Genomic DNA, 17,175 nt, shown 5'->3' with positions numbered 1-17,175 from the left:
AAGTCGACATTGAGACAATCCATCAACTTTATTAAGATTTCACCAGTTTTGAAAGCATGCAATTATATATGTGTGTGTGTAATTAGTTCTATGTAATTTTATTACATATGTAGATTCATGTGACTACCACAGTCAAGATACAGATAGTTTGTTCACAGGACTACATCATGCTAGTGACAGCCATGTAGCTCCCTCCCTACCGCTGTCCCCAGTCTCTAATCCCTAGCAACCTCTAACCTGCTTTCCATCTTTATAATTTTTATTGTTTCAAGAGTGATATATAAATGTGTTATATAATATGTAACTTTTCCAGTTGGCTTTTTCACTCAGCATAATTCCCTTGAGGTCTATCCAAGTTGTTGTGTGTGTCACTAGTTCATTCTTTTTTATTACTGAGTAGTATTCCATGGTATGGATGTACCACAGTTTGTTTAACTGTATACCCATTGAAGGGCATTTGGATTGTTCTCAGGTTTTGGCTATTGCAAATAAAGCTCTATGAAGATTTGTGTGTAAAAAAAAAATGTATGATATTCCCAAATCTACATCTTGGAAGAAACATGCTGATACAAATGTGTAGATATAAAGGAGTGATAAGCCACTGGTAAAATCAAATTCGTAAACCCCTAGGATGAGGGAGACCTCATAGATCATCCAGTTCATTCCTCACACACAGACATAATATGTTAATATTATATACGTTGTTGTCATGTGTCTGCTTGAAAATTGTCACTTTTCCTTTTGACTCCCAAACTTGAAATGATTCTGTTTCAAGTCTCTCATCTACCTCCAATGAATCTGAAAAAAAAAAAAAAAAAAAAAAAAAAAGGGATTGCAATAGTCCCCACCTGCAAAGCACCTTTGAAAGCAATATGAAGAAAAGCAATCAGAAATGAGTTGGGCAAATTGGAATTCTGTAATAATTGTGGGTAGTGGAGAGTTCAAGTTAGGATATCAGATTGATTCCTAGTTTCTTAACTCCCTTGACTGGTGGTTTCCAAGGTTACCCGGAGGTCTGGTTAAAAAGTCATCTCTGGCCCCACCCTCAGAGTCTCTGATTCAGTAGGTCTGGGTGGAGCCTGAGAACTTACAATTCTATCAAATGTCTAGGTGATGCCAATGATATTAGGGTGGGGAATGGGGCACTTTGAGAACTTCTGCCATAGATCACTAGATAATTTATTTTAAATAGCTGAGCTTCAGCTTCCACATCTCCAAAAGGGAATGCCATTACCTTTACAGTCTTACTATGAAGACAAATACCTTGGCACACACAATTCCTGCTACATAGTAGATGCTGAAGAAAATGTTTATTTCCACCCCTGTATCAACTTACAATGCTGAAATATTTGGTAACTCCTAAATAATCCATATACAATAAAAATGTAAGGGGGGATAAATTTGAATGTGTTACTTGTTTGCTTGCTGTTTTTTGTTTGATCAGTGTGATTTGATTATTCCTAAAATTTCCATTCTTCTAAAAAATAATCTTGATTGCCTTTTATTAATTTTTTCTATCCTTCACTATAAAAATCCAATATCAAACTCATAAGAAAAACAAAATCTCTATTTTAGGATCCTGAATATCCACTATCTACTAATAGGCTATAATTTTTTTATTTAAAGGTATCTTAGAGATTATCTGGCCAAAACTGCCCATTTTATAGATGAGAAAACTTACCCAAGGTCATAATGCCATGTAGTAGTGATTAGACCTCAGGTCACTCAGGCCACTAGGCTTGACCTGAGTGACCTGAATCTGGTCACTTCCTGAAAAGGACTTCACAACATTTTTCTTTATTATTGAACAATATTTCTATTAAATAATAAATTGGCAGGAAGGGGAAGCAGGCAGGATCAGGGCCCGGCCTCAGTGTGCCTGAGTTCCAGTGATTATGTCTGGCTTCTGTAGGAGCCTGCCCCATGGGAGGTGGAGCTGGCAGCTTTAATCACTACAGGTGTTGGGTTAGAGTTGAGGAGGGGGCCCAACCTGGTACTAGGGGATGACTGGGAGAGCATTAGAGGACCTGGGTGTGGGACAACATTCATTTCCACCAGGGCAGGGGGCCTTGGTTGGCCTCCTGTGGCAGGTGCTTGGGTGAAGACTCCTCTTTGGACTCCTGTCATCACCACATCTTCTGCAGGTGCCTGTTTGGCCTCTTGTCAACTATTCTGCCTTCCCTCCAGGCTGCAGGAAATAGTGCTCTAGTATCCACTGCCCAGAGTGCACAGTCCCCAGCAGTGGGAGCAGGTGGGGGAGGTGGTGGGCAGCAGGGCCATCTCCACTGGCTCAAATCAGCAATCTCTTCTTAACTTCAGGAAAAAGAATACTGTTGCTTATTGTTGCCTTTATTGCCATTAGAAAAACTTTAACTTTGGGGAAGAAAGTACAGTGTCTCTTTAATAAATAATACTGTGAATTTTTCTGCAAACACTTTTGTTGTAGAAAAAACTGTTCTTGTCACACAATCAGGAAAGATTAGGCTTGCACACACTTTGAAGGGTGAGGGGGAATGGAATTAATTGAGCAAAAAGGAAAAAAACTCAGCAAAGCAAGAGGGGTTCCAGTTAGCAGGCCCCCATCTCACAGATTGAATCCCAGGTCACCACCCAAGAACAGGAGAGACCAGGCTCCTCCCTTCTGCAAATGGTGTGAACTTCCCGAGGCCCCACCCTGTCCTCCCAGTGCGCAGGTGGGCACTATTCAGAAAGTATCAGTCGGGAAAGGGCAGGCTTCATCTGGAAAGGGCAGGCTTCATCTGGAAGGGGCAGTCCAGTTTTTCAGCCTTCAGGCTGTTTTAGGCTTGAAGTAGGGAGTTTTGTGAGGGAGGGGGACCCTTGGCTGCCTCCTGTCTCTATCTCTTCTACTTTGATGGTATAAAGCTGTCTTTGAAGTAAAGATTCTTCTAAGGACTGGAGATTTCAGGGATTCCCAGCAGCACTCCTGTGATAAGTTTTCTCTTAAAACACCCACCTTGTTATCTTGTCTCTTCTTGTACCTCTGGTGATTACCAGTTATTACGGCACAGAAAGAAAATGGGAGATAGGAATCTCAGATATCAGTAGGTGGGAAATATCCTTTAATGTTTTTACTCGCCCATTTTCTGGGTTCTTATTTAAACTATTTTAGTCTATAATTAAAGCCATGCATGAATATAGCTAGGTTCGGTCTGGAAATGTTGATCCCTACTACCATCGACGTCCCTAAGGTTCTTGGCATCTGGGGGAGGAGATAATAAAAGAAATGGCAAGAAAAAAAAAAGACTGTTTAATAGTGATAGTCTATGCTGGTGATTTTGAACCACTGAGATTCCCAAACTGAGTAAGAGAAAAAAACTAAAGGGACAGTTATGCACTGAACGTTTACACCTCCTCTCTCCAAATTCATATGGTGAAATCCTAACCCCTAATGTGATGGTACTTGGAGATGGGGCCTTTGGGAGATAATTAGGGTTAGATTAGGCAATGAGGCTGGGACCCTCGTGCTGTAATTAATGCCCTTATAAAGAGGAGGTGACATGGAAATCCCTCTCTGCTCTCTAACATCTGAGAATACAGTGAGAAGATGGCCATCTGCAAACCAAAAAAAGGACATTGGCCAGATGCCAGGTCTGTCAATACCTTAGCCTTGGACTTGCCATCTTCCCCAAACTGTGTCAAACAATCTTTCTTGTTTATATCATCCAGTATGCATTTTTGTTATAGTAGCTGACTACTGAAGCAACTGGAGTTAAGAAGCTTGGAGAAAATAAGTCTGAAAACTGACTTTTTTTCACACTAACTGCAGAGGAAACATAGGAAAAAAAATTGTATATATTACGAGATGAAAGGTATATTAAGCTATACAGAAGAGCCTTATAAAAGCAAAGAAATGACTATAAAAGTCATGAGAAAGTTGCTCTTGACAGAGGAAAGAGCCTATGGAAATACACACACAGGAGAGATGGGGCCTCTTAGGTGTCACCACATTCCATTTGTTATCCTGGATGGGTTTGGGTGTTTGTCTTAGAACTATTGGTAAATGATACAAATGCTTTTATGTACTTTTTTATGTATATTTCCTAATATTTTTAGAGCCTCGTAACAGAGATTAAATGTCTGTTAGATGTTTGGAATTTCTGTCTGAAATCCTGAAGAATTTGATTGGAGTATGTTAATAGTAATATAGATAAAATAATATTTCTTGCAATAGCACATTGCTGCTATTTGTATGGCCCTTGATTTCTCACTTTGCTTTTTCCCAAAAGGCTGAATTTATTAGGTGCTCTTTTTAATATCTTACAATTATCATGTATTAGATTTTAGTCATTTATTACGTGCCGAGGTTTTCAGGAACAACTGTAAGAAGTAAACCAAAAGTGTTTACTGATTTTATTTTGAAAATAAAATAGTGAAAAGTGGCACTTAGGCTAAAAAGAAGTTTTATAATTTAGGTTTACACCAACTGAAAAACATGAAGGAAAAAAGAGATGGTAGAAAGAAAGGAAAGATGAATGGAAAAGAAAAACTACTACTTGTGGAATGCTCAGTGTATGCTAGATGTCTTCATTGGTAGCACTGCATTTACTTCTCAAGGATCAGGAGAGGCCACTTCCTTTTTACAAAGGGGGAAAATAAACAGAGGAGAATTTCTTGTACCCCTTCAGTTCGGTGGCATGCAATCTCTAATGTTAGCATTTATTAGGAAGGGGGAAAAAGGCGATGGAGCCCAGGTCTGGTGGTATTGACAACCTTCCAATTAAAGTGGCCTTTGAAGAAGTTTCAGTTGCTTCCTGTCATTTCATTAGAGACAAGGATTGGGAACTCCATAAGGTTTCCACACTTGCACTTTTAAAACCAGAGGGTCTTACATTAATACAATACATGTGAATAGATCTTTTCTTCAAAATCTGACGTGTCACCTGGCTCCACAGAGAAGACAAAGTCACACCTTATTGGGGGATGGTGGAATAGACTTTTGAAATTAGGAGAAATTGTATGATGTGTCATTAAATGCAATTTCTTTTTAAGAATTCTTTCATTGGTAATTATTCTTATTATGTAGGTGGACAGTCTCTTAATGTAGATAAAGACCTTTGCAGCTGCTCTCATCGTCGGCCTCATGTTTAATATGCACTTTGTAATTAGTGTGGATGTAAAGCCCCACATTTGCAGTCAGCCTCCCTTTCTGTCAGATCGGTTTTTAATCTGGGCTATGTTCAGCTGCGAAAGGCTGATAAGCATTTCTGAAATCTCTGTACATGACAAACAGCACTTTAATCTCGCCTTTCAATTTCCAGTGCACTCATTACACAAATTCAGCTCAAAGAACCTTGATGCATGAAAATTAGCCTTCCTGGATGCAGTACAATTTCTTTTAACCTTTTCTAAAATACTCTGATCCTCCAGGCCATTTGGCCCAGGAAAATGTAGGCAGTGGCTTACTTGTAAAATGGGGAAAATTCATCCCTAAGGCCCATGAATGCTAAAGTTGAGCTAAATATGAGCTATTTGTTTTAATTGAGGATGCGGGAAATGATTTCTTCAATTTTAATCTAATTTTCAGAGAATAAACATCATTACATAGAGATAAATTATATTTCCACGTAGTACTTTCATAAAAGGAACTATCAACTAGCCTAGCTGCCTGATGGAGCTTGCTCATTTAAACCCCAAGCCAATTAGCACCAATTTTCAATCAGTTATGTAAGTATTAACCTGTTCCTCTCTGTATGTAATCTGTCAGTGAGCTGGCTTGGAGGAGATGAAATTCTTAAAGTGTCAAATTGCTTTCCTTAATATATGCTTAGGTCTTTATTTGCATTACACCCTAAGCTCTGATTTCAAGCTTTCAAAGATAAAAATGTGTGAAATAGCTGCTGTGCCTTGCTAGTCTCTAGAGATGGGTGGGAACTGGGGAGGGATATGTACTACCTGCTGAAAGATTCTCCAGTCCAAAAACTGAGACTATCCTACAGGGAAGCAGGAATCAATTTTATCTTTCATTTGGCTGCACGTCCCGTGTAATATTCCTTGAACACAAATCACAGTGAGTTGAGGACAAAAGATTCCTAATATATTTAACCCTGTTGGGATTGTTAAAAATAAAAACAGCATCTGAAATTATCCCACAAAAAAGACAGATTATTGTATGTAAATAAACGCTTTAATAGAAGCTATAAACGTTTTTGGTAAGAAATTTTTCAGAAATGACTGAAGGGCTTTTCTCTAAGTTTAAAGAGGAATAACTAGTTGCCCCACAAGCCCCTGCCTCACCCAAGCACAATACAAAGGCTACAGCTGAGCTCAGATCTTTAGGCCTTGATTTAGAGATTTGCTTCCCCACATTTCGGCAATAACCTCTTCAACTATCCACATGCCAGGAGAGGTTTGGGAAAATAACCATGTTTTGTGTTTAGGCAAGGTATTAAGCAAATCAAATTCAAGGTGTCTCATAAAGACAAAAGAATAATATTTATTCAATGACTCTTGTTGCCAGACCTTTCGGTGAGATCAACCCAGGGGATCTGTAAAACCCACAATGAAGAATACAGTTTCTTTAATAGGAAGAAATATCTGTTCTCCTGAATACAACACAGGGATTTAAGAATGAAAAATGGATAAAATGTGCATATTCTCTTTATTTTTAGGAATACAGAGCCTGAGGCCTCACCATTTCTTCACAAATAAGCCTAGTCTTCAGACTTTGTTGACGCAGAATTCTAAGCCTGGGAAAACAGGCAAGGGCAGGAGAGAACTTTGGAGGAGGCTGGTTTGATGAGACCACGGTAATTTTCTGTTTTCAAACCTTGTTGAGCTTTGTTCTTTTAGAGAACTGTCTTAAGGACTCCACCCAAGGCAAGTTGTAAGAGACAGGTTTCCAGGGGGCTTGCTAAGTGAACAATTGTATTTAAATTACAATATCTGTCACATTTGTCTACCCATGTATGCAGAACTCTAATAAGGGAGGGGAGTAGATTTCCTTTCTATAATGTCACTGGAGGCAAACAATAGAATTTTTCACATGGTAGAATTTACTTTTTGTAATTGTAAAATTCTCTTTTAGTAATTCTAATGCTGGAGGCAACTGCTTAAGAAAAGGCCTGAGCTGCCTCCCAGAGTATATCACATCTCTGAGGACTCCCAACCTGAAAACAAGAAAGCAAGCACAAATTCCTGGGGATCCAGTCTTCTTCACCAAAGAACTTCCAATGATTGGGCACTGGCATTGGCATTATGCCAATTGTATGGACATGTCAGGCCACCATGTTTACCCCACAGTCCAGACTAAAGCCATCTGCTAAGGCTGCCTTACCAACCCGTCAGTAGGTCCACCCTTGAGGACTCCAAAATAAGCCAGAGGTCACTCAAGTGAGCACCCTAGACCGCGATAGTTTGTTGATGTGCTGTGAGAAGTGGCCTGTAGATTCTGCTATCAGGTGATGGATACCACTCCCATGTGGTGTGGTTAACAACGTACAGGTTGGACCATCGTCTGTTTCATTCATTCGTCCATCTATTTAAGTAACATTGCTGAGTAGTAATCATATGTCTAGCACTGCCCTTGAGTGAGTGGAGAGTAGGGGGTGTATGCGTATGCAATGGTGTTTATGTCCATGTTAACTTCCTCCAAGGAAGATCTACTCAAGGCTCAAAAGGTCAAGGAAGAATTTGAAGAGTGATAGTGTCTCTAAAAAGACCACATCTTTCAGCCCTAGAACACTGTATTGTCTATCATTTTTGTACTTTATTTATTATGTCTCAGCTGTTTTTAATCTGCTTGGAAAAAGGTGATGAATCGTTTTCCAAGTAAATCCAGTGGAGCTCTCTCGGACTCCTCAGGCCACTTTCATGTGTTAATTTAAGAATGCTGTACTGAAATAGAGATACAAAGATGAAGAAGGCAGATGTCTGTCCCTCAAGGACCTCTGAGTTTAGGGAGATAAATGCAAACATAAGCATTTAATTATGATACAACCAACATGTATGTCCTAACACAGCATTTCTCAAAATGGATTCCATAGACTTTCCAGTCTTTTCCCTAAGGTGTGTGAATCAATCTGGACCAGAGAGATCCAACTGTACTTAAAATCTCAGTTCCACTGTTACTGGTGGAAGAGATCTGAGTTACCCTGAGTTACCCCAGCATATCCTTTGAGGTCCATAGCAACTTCAGTCCTTGTCTCCTCAGAAGAAAGCATTTGACTGAGAGGCATAAGGCAGAAAAAGAGACCGAGGCAAGTTTCTGAGGAGGAGTGGAAGTTTATTTAAAAAGGCTTTAGAAAAGGAAAGAAAGGAAAATTCATTGGGAACAGGTACCCGAAAGTCTAAGAGAGAGGAGAAGACAGCAAAAAAAAAAGGAGGTCTTTAAACTTGACCTTTGGACTTTATAGGTTCACCTCTTTCCCATGATTCTCCCTTTAGGGTGGGCTTCCTGCATGCACAGTGCTTTCCTTACCCTTTGGAAGTGAGCACACGCCGTGTGTTTAGGGAATTATACCCATGCCCATCTGAGGCTTTTTTTCATTCTTTTGGTGGTGTGTGCTCCTGGAACATCATGCTTTGCCATTTTGTCTCTTAACATGCATGCCCAAGAAGCTGCTTCTCCCTGGGGCCTGCATTCAATTAACACTTTTAATGTTAACAGGTGTGGACCATCAGGAGATAGTCCCTCCCTGGCTGCCAAATTATCATTTTTAGAGAGGCAATGCGATAATTGCCAAACCATCACCCAACATTTCTAGTGGGTGGGGGGAGCACTCTCTCCTGCCCACTCATGCCTGTCTACATCTAACACCACTACTCACTGTTCACAGCACTACAGGCAGCATACTTTAGTTCCTGAGCATTAGTGTTCTCCTTGTAAAATAAGGATGCTACTTGCTACTTTTGTTGTGGAAATTAAATGGTAAGGCAACATGTAATGACTTGATGAATTACATTTCTTAGAGTGTGCAGAGTGCCTTACATGTCTTATTTCAGCCATACAGTATTAGAATTGCCACTAGATATGGAACAAAAAAACCACAGGTATATAAATGTGTTAAAATTCATGGGAGGCCATTGTTTTGGAGTAGCCTCCTGCACTACGTCCTAACAGACAAGACAAAACCAGAATCTAGTCACTTGTGCTAAGTGCCAAGTAATCAAACTAAACTTTGAAACAGGCCAACTTCCCAAAAACAAGAGATTTGCAGTAACGAATCAGATGGGGCCTAGTTTTCCTGAGACAGTATGACAAGGAAGTTCTATTTCAACCCATTCCTTTATTTTAATGCATAAGAAAAGTAACTTTGAAATGACCAATCCCTGTCCCTTGTTGCTGCTTCCTTCAGCCCTTTTCTGCCTATACAACTTCCTCTGCTCAGCTCATTGGAGTATTCATTCGATTTTACGGAATAAGGTATTGCCCAATTTCAGAATCACAAATAAAAGTAAACTAACTTCTTAAACAAAATTTGCTATAATTTTGTCTTTTGACAAAAGTAAATACACTAATAGCTTACTTATGACAAAAGAGAGAGAGAGCTGCTGTATACCACTGACAGAATATACCTATCATTAATTTATTCTCCTCTTTTCTTAAAAATGCCAACTTAGGAATGCTTAGGAATTCTTTCCATACCAATCCAAATTCAACACATTTCCCTCTAAATTTAAACAGTTCAAGTCTAGCTGGAAAACGTTTTCCAAGCCCTTGAATGAATGACCCAAACTTCTGTTTTCAACAGAAGACTGCTTTTTAAAGTAAACATTGAATTGAGACTATCTTTCCATTAGTACAAGTTTTAATAAAAATGTAAAGTGGTTTGATTTCAGATATTTTGCATCTGCTTTGGAGGCAAAGATTTGAATTTCATGGTAAAATAAAAAAGATTTTGACATTTCATTATAAATATCAGCTCTTTTCAAATATATTGTTCTGTCCTAGAATAATGGCATTTCATTCAACATCATTTCCTTATAACATTGATGAGAAAAGAAATCCATTCCCAGCTGCGGCCACTCCCTGTGGGGTTTGCACATTCTCCATATGTCTGCGTAGGCTTTCTCCAGGTAGTCCAGTCTCCCCCGTATCCCACAGATGTGCACGGTAAGTGAATTGGCATGTCTCCATGAAAGCAGACGGATTGAGTGTGGGCGTGAGTGTCAATGTGCCCTGCAATGGGATAGTGTCCTGTCCGGGGCTGGTTCCCACTTGGAGCCCTAAACTGCTGAGGTAGGTTCTGGCTACCTGTGATCCTGAACTAGAATAAGCAAGTCAATAATTATCATTCTTGCTTTTATTAATTGTTCTTAAATGTTTGTATAGCTCACATTTATTTCAGTGGTTAATCTGAGAAGTGCTTGGGGTCTTTATGAAGTGTGGTGATGTTTTCGTGATCAGAAATATGTCGTAGAAGCTCGATTCTTGTTTATATCAATTTGCCTGTGGTCAAATTGGTTTTGTTCTAAGTTGTTTTGCTTACAGTCAGTTTCCTAGAAGCTATGGACAACACTGAGTGAGGACTTGCTGTGATAGAAACAGGTTGCCTTTGAAGAACAAGTAAAGTAAAAGGAAAGGAAAATCAAATTGGATCATAATTCTGACTCTTGAGGTTGGCCCTAAGTTCAGATACACCTGTCAGGTAACCAGGGGAGGTATGGCTACTCTACCAAAAGAGCCATACTGCTGCCAACATTCAGCTCTAGAATATATGGGCACCACTTTTCAAGAGCAATAAACAGTGCATAAAAATACCACACATACATATCATTTCAATGCCTGGTGGATGCTTCGGTGTGCAGAACAGAAAAAGCAGGAGGTTGTATTAAGTTAAAATTATCTTGAATTAAACAAATATTCCATATTTCCTCAAGCCTAACATGCCCTTGATTTTAAAACATGCTAAATATTTGATGGCAGCATTTCTTGGAAAAAAACATACGTTTCAACATGAATATAAACAGAGTATTTCTAGTAACAAATCTAACATAGATTTCTCCACACAATTGCATGCCACTTTAATCTTTACTATTACAATTAACCTTGATCCCGAGATTTCTTCACCTTCAGGGTCTGTGTTTCTAAGTCACCTTTCACTATTGGCAGCCCTGGTTATCATCATGTTGCAACTAAATACTATGCTGAATGAGCCTTGGAAAATCTGTACCCTTCCCTGAGATTTGAATGCATAATCACAGGCTCCTGCCCAGATGTTTCAGTACCATAGCCCCAACTACTTCATTTCCCATTTATTTTCAACCTTAGTTTATTCTCTACTTCTCTGCCATTTAAAGAGTTTAGCTCGTAATTGGGTAATATCTTATAGAGTTCTTAATGTTTTCATGAGATAACACATATAAAAATGCTTTCAAAACTCTAAAATGCTTTATAATATCCATTCTTCTTATTTAAATGTGTACTCTTCTCCATCACCCTCTCATCCTCCAAATTGAATTCTGCCTCAGAGCAGACTGTTGCCTGCCTGCTTTATGTCCTGCATAGCATCAGAAGACCTCTAGTCCACTTAACATGGGCTTGGCATATATTTTGTTACTAAAGCAAAGGGCTTAACAGTAAACTGATTAACAGGTTGGCATTTTTATTTTAAAAGTGGGTGGTGTAAATGTGCCGGGGAATTAGCTCTGGCAGCTTAGTTGCTTGTTCCCACACCCGATTTGACTTAGTTTATCCATATAAAAGAGAAGAAGAAATATAAAATAACCACCATTTCAGGATTGTGAGGATTTGTTCAAATCATCAGGCATAACAGATCGTAGCTTGGCTCTGCAATCTGTGTGGGCTTTGCTGTGGCACTCACATAAGAGAACCGTATGAGTTTATTCTGCAAAATCTTTATAAGATAGAGTCCTCACCCACATTTCCTGTGAGTGTTTCTGTTTTCTGTCTCTTGCTTGCAATTAAAAACTGATTCTTAGAAAATTGCAGGATTAGTCAGCAGTATTGACAGAAGGAAAAGATAAACACTGAAAGAAAAACCTACAAGAGAAGTGTCTCAACATAATGGGGATAAATTGCGCCAATTTTATCTCTGAAAACTGGTTCAAGAAACATTGGAAATCCATCCTTCACCTTCTAAAATTCTTTGATTCTCCTGGAAACAATAAACACCTTGAAAAGTTTGTCTTCAGTTCAACAGTTCCATAGGAGAAGCTGTCTAGTTTTTAAAAGAAAAAAAGAAAGAAAGAAAATATATATTCTCCATCCCTGTAAAACAACCACAGATGATTTTATATTTATGTTTCATAAGGGACTGAACACGTTTAAGCAAAGCATGACTCTTTCTGTTTACTGCCACTATTTTCCTGTGGTCATCCTTGATAGGTCGTAGTTATTTTCATATGAATCCTCTCCGAGTATCAAATGTGTTTTTGTAATTTGTCTTGAGCAATAATAGTGGATCTTATAGCTATAGGCTATATTGCTTGACACCATCAGTACCGATAAGTGACAGAATACAAATAAAAAACATTTTGCACAATGCATATGCTTTGAAAAGAGTGAGAGTGGAAAGGGCAGAGGCAATGTGCCCAATAGGAGAATGTTGTCAACTACCAGTCAGTTGTGCACATTGTTAAATTGAGTTGGCAACTACTGGATTCAACATCTGTTAAATCTATTAACAGTATGAGTTGTTTCATTTTACTTATTCATATATTTCGTTCACTTTCATTTATTATGTAGGTAGTTATATCATCTAAAAATCTTACTTAATATGTTAGAACATTTTAATACTTGTTCCTAAAGATTGCTCTAATTGCTCTAATGCTCTAAAACCATTTCTCTGTCTTGAGTAACACTAAAAAATTAAAAACAAAAACAAAAGCTAATTACCTTTCTTTGGTTTAGTGAAGCCTCATGAACTTTATTCAGGTATGAAAGATACAACAGCAGAGGTAAAATCTCTGTGTGAATGATGACTAAGTCAAGCAATACATTACCAAATATTTACTGAGTACATACTGTGTGCTAGGCACTAGTTAAGATTTCAGGAAACAAAACAAAGTCTCTGCTCCCAAGAATCTTGTTTCATGTATGAGACAGACAATGAAAAAATAAAATAAAAACATTTAAAAGAGTACCCTGTAGTAATATTAAGTGCTACAAATAAGTTAATAAGAAAGAGAAAAAATTGCTGTAGAAGGGAAGGTTTATAGTTCTTGTTTAGCCACACTGGCCTGGGAAAGCGTCTCTTGAGAAGGTATCGTTTAAGCTGCATTTTGAATATGGAGAAGGAGCAGTCATATGCTGGGAAGTCAATATTCCAACTAGTGTGTCTGAGAGTAACAAACATGGGGAAGGGTACAGGGAGATGGCTTTGAGAGGTAACAAGTACCAGATCATGTATGATGTGGGTAGATCACAGGCAAAAAAAAAAAATTAATTACTCGACTATAATGAGGTAGAAAAACTGTGGTGGGGGAGACAATTACAGAAGGCCAGTCTAGAGAGAATATATTTGACTCTTGTAGAGTAGAGTTCAAATTCAAAACCAGTACTGCAGGCAGGACAACTTATACCGATGCATTGGATGTGAATTGGAAAGTGACAAATAAAATTGGAATTTTGACCCCAAGAGCTAGATGGATAACATTACTGTTTATATAAATGTTGAAAACTTGGTAAGAAGAAGATTCTGGGGCTTGTATATGTGTGTGTGTTTGGCAAGGGGATCAATAGTTATTTTTTGGCCATGTTAAGTTTGTAGTGACTACTAGACCTCCAAGTAGAGACGTGAAAAAGGCAATTAAATGAGTACAGAGTACAGCAAGGAAACTAGATTTAGAAAATAACATTTGAAAGTTACCATGATGGAATTCATTTTCAATGTCATGAGACTAGATAAATCACTTAGAGAGTGAATGTAGTCATAGAGGAGATGGCCGGAGAGATACCTAAAGGACATCAATGTTTCAACAGTTGGCAAAGCCCCTGAATTGAAGGAAGCAAAAGCTTCCTCTAAGCCTAGAGAAGAACTTAGTCTAAGAAGAAAAGAATCAAGAGCCACTAGAAAATCAGGTAAAAGGAAGACAAAAAAAAAATTAACCACTATCTTTGCAAAGATGTGTGTCATTGGAAATCTTAATACATTGAGCCATATCACTGGATGAAATGGGAATGTAAGCTTGATTTGAATTCGTTAAGGAGAAAATTGGTAAAGAAGTGAAAACAGCAAATACATACAGAACCTCTCTCAAGGGTCTTGCTAGGGAGGGAAGTAGAGAAATGTGGCAATAAAAGGATTTGGAGTCAACACCACTTACTGTTTATTTTAAGATCAGTGATATTGCACTCATGGTGGTGGGAATGATAAAAAGGTAAATAGGGAGAAAGTAACAATACCAAAGAGAAAAGGAAATTCTGCCGGATAAAAGCCACAGAGCAGTTATGAGGGCAAAGGAACCAGGGCACAAGTAGAGGATTTGTCGTAGATAAGAACAAGGCCAACTCATCTGCTGTCCCAGTAGGAAAGAAAGGCAGACTCGATGGGTGTAGGTGCAGGTAAGCTGGTAGAACTGGTGGTAGCTCAATAACAAATTGTAATGGTGTTCTCTTTTAAATATGGCCATCAATTAAGTCTTTGGAAGTAATTGCTAGCTATAGATGAATGATCTTCATTGAAGGTGCAGTATAGCAGCTTTATAGTTGTTAAGAGAATGGTAAAGGAAATAATCTATTCTCTGTTATATATATATAGTTATATATAATTTATTATTTATTAAATTTATTTTTATTAAATTTATTTATATTAAATTGTAGTTTTATATAACTAATTTATATATACCATATAAACATATACATTTTTATATATGCAGTTATATATATATACGTATAACTACAATTTAATGTTTCCTATTGAAATTATCTCTGTTAAATACACTGGTAGAAAAAAAGCAATTTTATAATAGAAAGTAAAGAAAGTGAATTTATCTGCTTGAAATATATATGAAAATGACACCAAACAATGCTGATTTTAACAAGAACCTCCTTTGTTGTCAGCAGACACATGTTCAAGGCTTCCACATTTTTATTTTTTTTTAATAGGGCAACTGTCAATTTGAATTACTCCGTCCTGCTTTGCATAATAATTTACATGTTTATACACCAAGAATGCTCTGATAAAGGACAATATCCCATGAGAGATGAAAAGGCTTGATTCTTGAATCACACTTTTGCATCCTTGAATAGCAAACCCCCTTTTCCAGCAGCAAAATTGTAGCATTGAGAAAGACAACAGACCCGGTCAGTGGTTTGTAGTTATTTTTTACTGTGAAATTCCATTATACAAAATTGCTTGGAGCAATTTTAACCTACATTACCCCAGTTAAAACACGTTTTGTTTTTTAACCATGAAGAGTAATTCTTACCTAAAAGGGGGTGATCACAAGGAAGCTTTTCTGAGCTCCCAACAAGAAAAGCCAAGCCACTTTCGAAGAAAAAAAAAACAAACTTGTTTGTTCACAGTTTTTGTTTAACACACCTAGTAATTTCAATATTTACTGATATCCTTTACTTATCAAATAAGGATTTTGGTCTTTAGAGCTTAATGCTCTGCTGAGAGTTGCTGAGGGTTATTAGAGTTCTCTGAGATTTTATTTTTATCTCAGACATAAAGTTGTCTGGGTACATCCTAAAAATACCATACCTCTCTTGATTTTTTCCTGCTTCTCCGTTAGTGAGGCATGGCCTGAAGCTAGGATAAACTCCCATTTAAACTACTTTATAATATGCCTCCCTGGTGTGCAGTTTCTCTGTGTTGCTTTCTCAATTTCTCCAAGCACAGCACATCAGAAAAGACCACATAAAACCCTGGGAAGATGATCACATGTGGGTTAGAGATCGTTGGCATCCAAAACTTAGGCATGAGATTAGGAGTTGGAAATTCTTAAGGATTCCCATGACGCCAGTGAAAACCCACTGTTAATACCTGCATTGATGGTTGAATGCCAACTCCAGTGGCCTTACTGTGGCTCCCACTGAGAACTGTCTGCATTGGCATCACCTTCCACTGCTCATCCTTCCTTCCTGTCTACCTGCCTTTTTGCCCCGCTACAAGATAGTCACTTAGTTTGGATTCTCACAGGGTTCAGTCATCTTTTCCCAAGCCAAACATTATTTCAGTGCTTTTAAAAGTATGTTTCATAGAGTGGTAATGTCTCATGGATGGGTCTCACAGTCACATCTGGGAAGTATTTTTTCAGGGTAACTGGGAACTCTCCAATCTGGTCTTTTCAAACAGAGAACATCTCCATCCCTTTCTATTTTCTAATACAGATTGAGTGTACCTTATCCAAAATGTTGGGATCAGTAGTGTTTCAAAAATTTTTTTATTTTGGAATATTTGCATTATACTTACTGGTTAAGCAACCCTAATCCAAAACCCCAAATCTAAAATGCTCCAATATGCAATTTTTTTCGAGCATGATATCAGTGCTCAAAAGCTTTCAGATTGTGGAGCATTTTAAATTTCACATTTTTGTATTAGGGATACTCAACCTGTATTAGGGTTCTGCCTTATACTTTTTTTTGAGAAAGTGATCTGTTTTGGAAAAAAGAAAAGTTAGAAAATTACAGAAATGATCCATACTAATGGAAGTGGAGGCATTAGTCTGTGAATCCTCCTAGGTTGAATTTTAACAACAACATTCTAGAGGTAAAACCTGGTGGGACTAAGAAAGAGTGAAAGTGAAGGATGGACATTTATGGTCAGTTCTTATGTGATCTCAAATCACATGGACAGCCAGCCTCTTCAACTTAGATGTGGAAGACAAGCATTGCCTCCATGTTAGCAACAAGAAAACATTCTCTCTGGATATCTTCAAAAATATCTTAACATTATTTTTCTTTTTCCATTTCTTTGTGGCCTCATTTGCTTTTTGCAGTCTTTAGTGTAGTACAGTGCTAGGGGTAGAAATGGAAATTTGTATTTTCCTGGAGAAAACATAAAACAGAGTTAAATAAGGGCTGGATTATAGTGCCTCGCGATTCACCTAGTGAGTCACAAATAGAATGATGGATTGCTCTTCGGTCATGAATACCCATAGCATTAATCAAAAAAGAATATCATAACATATAAGTTCTCTTTTCTCCTCCTGCAATGTGGTAGAATTACAAGATTAGTTCTGTCTTTTGGCAAAGAAGAGTTTCTGCTCCAGACTCAGTGTTTTTTAATTCATCTTGGGAACTAGGCA

This window comes from Symphalangus syndactylus, chromosome 9 (assembly GCF_028878055.3).
Source record: "Symphalangus syndactylus isolate Jambi chromosome 9, NHGRI_mSymSyn1-v2.1_pri, whole genome shotgun sequence".
In the NCBI taxonomy this organism is placed as follows: Eukaryota; Metazoa; Chordata; class Mammalia; order Primates; family Hylobatidae; genus Symphalangus; species Symphalangus syndactylus.
Note: the sequence above shows the minus strand (reverse complement) of the source record.